Source organism: Arvicola amphibius, chromosome 8 (genome assembly GCF_903992535.2).
Source record: "Arvicola amphibius chromosome 8, mArvAmp1.2, whole genome shotgun sequence".
Taxonomy (NCBI): Eukaryota; Metazoa; Chordata; class Mammalia; order Rodentia; family Cricetidae; genus Arvicola; species Arvicola amphibius.
In genome coordinates this window covers 3508536-3514844 of record NC_052054.1, presented here as the reverse complement: position 1 = coordinate 3514844, position 6309 = coordinate 3508536, and positions in this window count along the sequence as shown.

Genomic DNA, 6309 nt, shown 5'->3' with positions numbered 1-6309 from the left:
TGATGGTTAGAGCAGTGGTAGCCAGCTGCTTTTGCCTGGGAGGATAGCAGAGACACTGGCCTAAAATGGATGTGAGATTCCTCAGCAGTAGAGTCCAAGACTGAAAACTCCAGGAAATTGTTTTGTTTTGCCCTGCTTCCCTACAACAACGATGTCTGAAAAAGAAATGGAGTCACTGGCTTGGTTGAAAACCCTTTTGGTGGGTTGTGCTTGCTCCAATAACAAGCCTTCCCTTGATTGGTTCTTAGTTTTCACCTCATTTGCATACATACATCCTGTTGATCAGAGTCTGCCTAGTCTGTATAACTAGATGCTTGACCTCTGTATTGTCAGATTTGTTACACAATTCCTGGGGAAGGAAGAACAGATGACAGCTCCTACACACTCCTGTAATGCCTGAGCTACTGGCAGGGGAGCTCACTCTTGCCTCAGCCTCTCAGGCCTCTTTCCTTCTGCCCCTGCCTTCAACCCTGTGTCTTCAGTGCTGGTCATTCTTGGTCATCAATTTGACTACATCTGGAGCTAATTAAAACCCAAATGTCTGGGCACACCTTTGAGGGACTTTTCTTAATTAAATCTTTGGAAATGGCGAGACCCACTTCTTTTTAATTAAGTTTTTAAATTTATTTTTACATACCAACCACAGTTTCTCCTCCCTCCTCTCTTCCCATTCCTTCCCCTAATCTCCTTTCTAACCCCTCCCCCCATTCACTCCTCAGAAAGGGCCTCCCGTGGGAGTCAGCAGAGCATGAGGTAACAAGTAGAAGCAGGACCAAGCTTTTTCCCCCAGTATCAAGGCTGAAGGAAGCAGCCCATCACAGGGAATAGGTTCCAAAAAGTCAGATCATGCACCAGGGACATATCTTGGTCCCACTGCTAGGGGCCCCACAAACAGAGCAGCCTACACCACTGTAACCCACATACAGAGGGCGTAGGTGGGTTCCATGCCGGTCTAGAGTCTATGAGCTTCCTTCAGCTTGGGGAAGACTCACTTCTAATCTGGATCTTTGAGGTGGGAAGATCCACCTTTAATCTGGGCCACACCATCTGCTAGAAGTCTACATAAAGGGCATGGAAGGCGGAAGATTGCTCTCTCTTTGCCTGCTAGCCCTCACTCTCGCCAGCAAGTCCATTCCTTCCATGGCATTAGAGCCTGCGTCTTCAGGATTCTAGTATACGATGAAGACCAATGGAGGCATCCATCCTCGTGGACTGAGCAACTACTGGATTCTTGGAATGCTCATTGATAGACAACCATTGTTGAACTAGCTGGACCACAGCCTATAAGCTATTCTAATAAATCCCTTCATATATGAATATATATTATTTCTCTAAGTTCTGTTCCTTTAGAGAAGCCAGACTAACACACCTTCTGAAGATTTATTTTTCAGGGGACTGCTCTCGTAACATCCTGAGAGCACAGAGCTGTGGCAACCTTTGGTCAGAGTCCTTCTGGTACCACGAGTTCAAAGGATCTCCGGTCATACTTAGCTTGATGCTCCCACATAGTGACCATCTATTTTTCCCATTTGAATTATTGATACTGTCCGAATAAAGCCCTCTTCAGCCTTAGCTGTCTGCCCACTTCATTCTCAGAGTGGGCGAGACAACAGAATTCATAAAGATTGGCTGTCTCAACCCCACAGGTCTTAAGGAGGAGATTAGAACAGGCAAACGCATTCCTCTTTGTGTGGTATCCTTGGGCAGTGCAGCTTAGTAAGAAGGCTTTGACCTCTGGGACCAGGTTTCACTTGAGGCTTACGTTATTTCTTAACCATAGACTACAGTTTTGCCTTCATTATCCTATGGCAGATAATCAGGACAGCTGCAGACATCCCTGGAGTCTACTGTCATCTGAGTTCAAAGAGGAGTGGGAGTGTCAGTGTACCTTAATACAGATCTCAGCAACACACAGCTAAAGTATTCATGCTCACACATCACGCGTGGGCTTGACTACTAGGTAAACCCCCAAATCACCTTACCCGTCTGCAGGGATTACACACAGGACAGTCTTTAGGAGCCTCCTTCATATGTTGCCTAGAAAGTGTGTCTGTGCCCCCTTAGCAGACTGCTCTGGAACTGACTTCTGCTCCCAGGTAAATGAGAGATATGCCATCCCCTCCTCTATGAATGTAAGGACAAGAGCAGCCATGACATGAGTCTGGAATGCAGGAAAGGTACGTGTAGTGTGTTCCCATTCAAGATGTCATTGTTTTCTGCCTGTCCCATGTCACAGATCACCCAAGTAGGTTCAGGCTGACTGACACCCATTCAGGCACTTCTATTTGCCCATCCCGCATGTGTACTTATGGACATCCTCCACCCAGCCTGCTCACAGGCAGGACAGCAGCTACAATGGTGTGGAGTCTGCTGGAGGTAGCTCTCCTCGGGCCTCTGAAGCTCTGCTCCCTCTCCAGCTGTGTGGCCGGAGGGTTCTGCAGACACACTCACGTGGACCCATGTTAGGGTTCCTTACCGAGCAGGAGCGCCTCTGACCAGAGGCAGGCAGGCCCTGGGTGTCTTATCATCCAATGGATACAATCAAAGCCCTGGGCATCTGGCCTCTGCTGGCTAACGAGGACCTGGTCCAAGCAGAACTTGATGATGGAAAGAGAAAGAGATGCAGCTTAAGGTCTCCTAGGAGCGGCCCAGTCAATCCCATCCCAGTTAGAACTCTCTATGTCCCCAGAATATACACCAACAGTCCCCAGGTGATGGAGGATTCCCATTGGCTAATAAAGAAACTGCCTGGCCCATTTGATTGGCCAGCCCTTAGGTGGGCGGAGTAGACAGAACAGGAAGAAGGAAGTGAGGTAGATGGCTCAGTAAGATGCCACACCTCTCCTAAGTGAGACAGACTGCCGTGCCTCTCCTCAGAGAGAAGCCAGACGCGATGAAGCTCCAGCCCAAGATGGACGTACGCTAGAATCTACCTGGTAAGGCACCACTTTGTGGTGCTACACAGATTATTAGATATGGGTTAGTCAAGATGTGAATAAGAGGCTGAAAATAATGGGCCAGGCAGTGTTTAAAAGAATACAGTTTCCGTGTAATTATTTCGGGTAAAGCTAGCCGGTGGCTGGGAGCTGGGGCGGCGGGAAGGCGGCCCGCAGCTCCACACTACAGAGTGGCGCTCAACGTGGACAACTGAATCCACAGAAAGCTTGAGAATGCTTGGGAAAGAATAGAGTAAAGCATGTTTTCTTGATAGCAGCAATTTCTCGGGTCTGAGCAAGCGCTCTCATCTAAGAGAGGCTTCCTGACTCAGCTTCAGCTGCAAAACCCTGGAGCTCTTTTAAGAGGTCCTGCCATGAAACATTTACATAGTGTTGATGAAAAACTGAACGCGTGTTTTTCAGTTTTCAGCCGTAGCAGGAAAAAGCTGTGCCGTTTTAAAATGCCAGATTTCTGGGCCATCCTGCCAGGGTAAACTCTGACACTTTCAAGCAGGCGGTCCTGACTATGGAGCTTTTGAGTGTTGTTTAACACTGTTGCAGCTTGCTTGCTGGCAGGGACCTTGAACCGCCACAGAGTTGTGGTGATAAACATGGCTACAGTGGGTACCTCCGCCATGAGGTTGGAAAGCTAAGGAATGGGCTGGATCTAGCTGTCAAAGCCATGGCTTGAATCCTACCCATATTGCTCAGTAATTTAAAGACTTGTGTGGTCAGAAAGAGAGAGAGAAAGATAAAGTAAAGAGAGATTCAAAAACAAAGAAAACCTCTAAATGATTTATAGTGTGTTAAAAATATATGCATGCTAAAGGTTAAAGTTCTTAGGGTAAAAAAGGAAGAAAGAAAGTAGTTAGGTGTGGTAGTACACACCTTTAATCCCAACACTTGAGAGGCAAAGGTAAATTGACCTCTGTGACTTCGAGGTGTGGTAGCACACACCTTTAATCCGAGTGCCTGGGAGGCAGAGACAGACAGATCTCTGTGAGTTCAAGGTGTTGTAGAGCACACCTTTAATCCCAACACTGGGGAGGCAGAGGCAAGTAGATCTCTGTGAGTTCAAGGACAGCCTGGTCAACAGAGTTATTTCAGGACAAAGATATACAAAGAACCTGTCTTAAAAAATAAAAGTAAAAATAAATGAAATAGAGGTTAAAATAAAGCCATACAAAGATGGAAAATACACAAAGAATCTTGATGCTGTATACTATTATGCTCTCTTTGAATTGTTTGAATGCTGAGGAAGGAGCAACAGCTGCTAAAAGATATTTGTTTACAAATGCTGCTAAACTATTCCAGAATAGATATTTTGAAAATACCTTGACTTTAAAATTTGGATCTAACGACATAATGCTTTGGAAAGGAGTTTCTTTTGTTTTTACAGAAAATGAAACCCTGCGGATTGCTTCTATCCCAATGTGGTATGATAGACCACGCCCTCCTGAAAGGTTGCTGTGAACACCTTCAGAAAATTACTTCACCCAACCGATGACTGAGATGAACCTGACACACAGGTTACACCATGAAAGATCTGATTAACAGCGTCCCCATTCAGCAGGAAGCAGTTTGGAGAGAAATAATTGCGCCCATGTTCCCAAATATTGTTTATAAATGTTCTTTTACATTTAAAGGGGGATATGATATAGATATGAATAATTTGCATTGGTATGGATTTTAAGGTCAATTTTGTTATATGTATATGTATGTCTGATCTTGATTAAGGTATCGTGTTTGTGTAGTTCTTTTAAAAATGTAATGTATAATTAGGAAATATAGGTTGTTAATGGATAATCGTCGATAATAGTAAAGCTTTTAGTCATGTTAGTTAGATTTTCTAGATATATAGAGATATATTTTAGTTAGATAGGCATTCCTAATATCTTTCAAAGACTACAGAATATTCCACTTAAATGTTTTAATAACTTAAGGCTTTTCATGACAATGAGACATATCTGCTCCTGGCAGCACTAGCTACTTCAAGAGGAAAATGGGCATCGAAGAGGCTCCTTATGGAGTTTGATAGCCATTTGGACAAGAAACTGCTCTTGCCTGGACTGATGCATAGACTGGACACAGAGAACCCTAAGAGAGAGGACTGCTGAACTTGCCTATAGGTGAGATGATCTTTCGGGGTTCCTGATTCATGAAAGAGTCTCCAAGACATTCTGCAGGACACAGCAGATACTGACTGAACTGCCTTTGAAATTTCCTGCATCATGGAAATGTCTGCTGGAAACTATGGGCCTGTAGGCCGAAGATGGATGCCCCAACGGTACAGAGGAACTTTGGGTGACTGTCCAGGCAGCAAGTTGTCTCTGTCATTTCTAGAGTTTGAAAGTCGCATATTTCTTGTTTACTTAGGTAATATTATATCCTTCTGGAGTCTTTGATGGAGTTGAAGAATGGATAGATAGTTATAGTTTTCCTTAGTTATGATAAAAGATAAAGTAGATATAAATACTGTAACTGTAATTCTTACTTGATAACTGTTTTGTTATATGTAATTTTACTATGTTAAAGTTAAAGCCTTTCTTTTTTTTTTAAACAGAAAAAGGGGAAATGATGGAGGATTCCCATTGGCTAATAAAGAAACTGCCTGGCCCATTTGATTGGCCAGCCCTTAGGTGGGCGGAGTAGACAGAACAGGAAGAAGGAAGTGAGGTAGATGGCTCAGTAAGATGCCACACCTCTCCTAAGTGAGACAGACTGCCGTGCCTCTCCTCAGAGAGAAGCCAGACGCGATGAAGCTCCAGCCCAAGATGGACGTACGCTAGAATCTACCTGGTAAGGCACCACTTTGTGGTGCTACACAGATTATTAGATATGGGTTAGTCAAGATGTGAATAAGAGGCTGAAAATAATGGGCCAGGCAGTGTTTAAAAGAATACAGTTTCCGTGTAATTATTTCGGGTAAAGCTAGCCGGTGGCTGGGAGCTGGGGCGGCGGGAAGGCGGCCCGCAGCTCCACACTACACCCAGGTAGGGAATGACACACTCTTGTAAAAAAAAATGTTCCTTCTATTTGCCTTTAAATATTTAACCAAACCAAATCCAGCACCATGGATGAGAATTGAGGGCCAGGGATTCAGGGATTAAGGCAATGCACTGACTCTTTCCCTGTTGCTCATCCTTGCCCTTAACCACGAAACCCAGAGGGACCATTCAGTCCAGGAAGCTTTTTGTGGAATGATGAAGTTTTGCCTTGTGTCTTCCACTTAGCCTCGTAGAGATCATATTCTATCTGTGAGCATCCCTAAGCTGTTTTTATTTTACAGAAATGTTATTTCAAGAATGTGTGCTGAGAGAATTGAGTCTTTACTCTGCTGCATGTGGGAAACTTGATATCATAATCAGTTGTG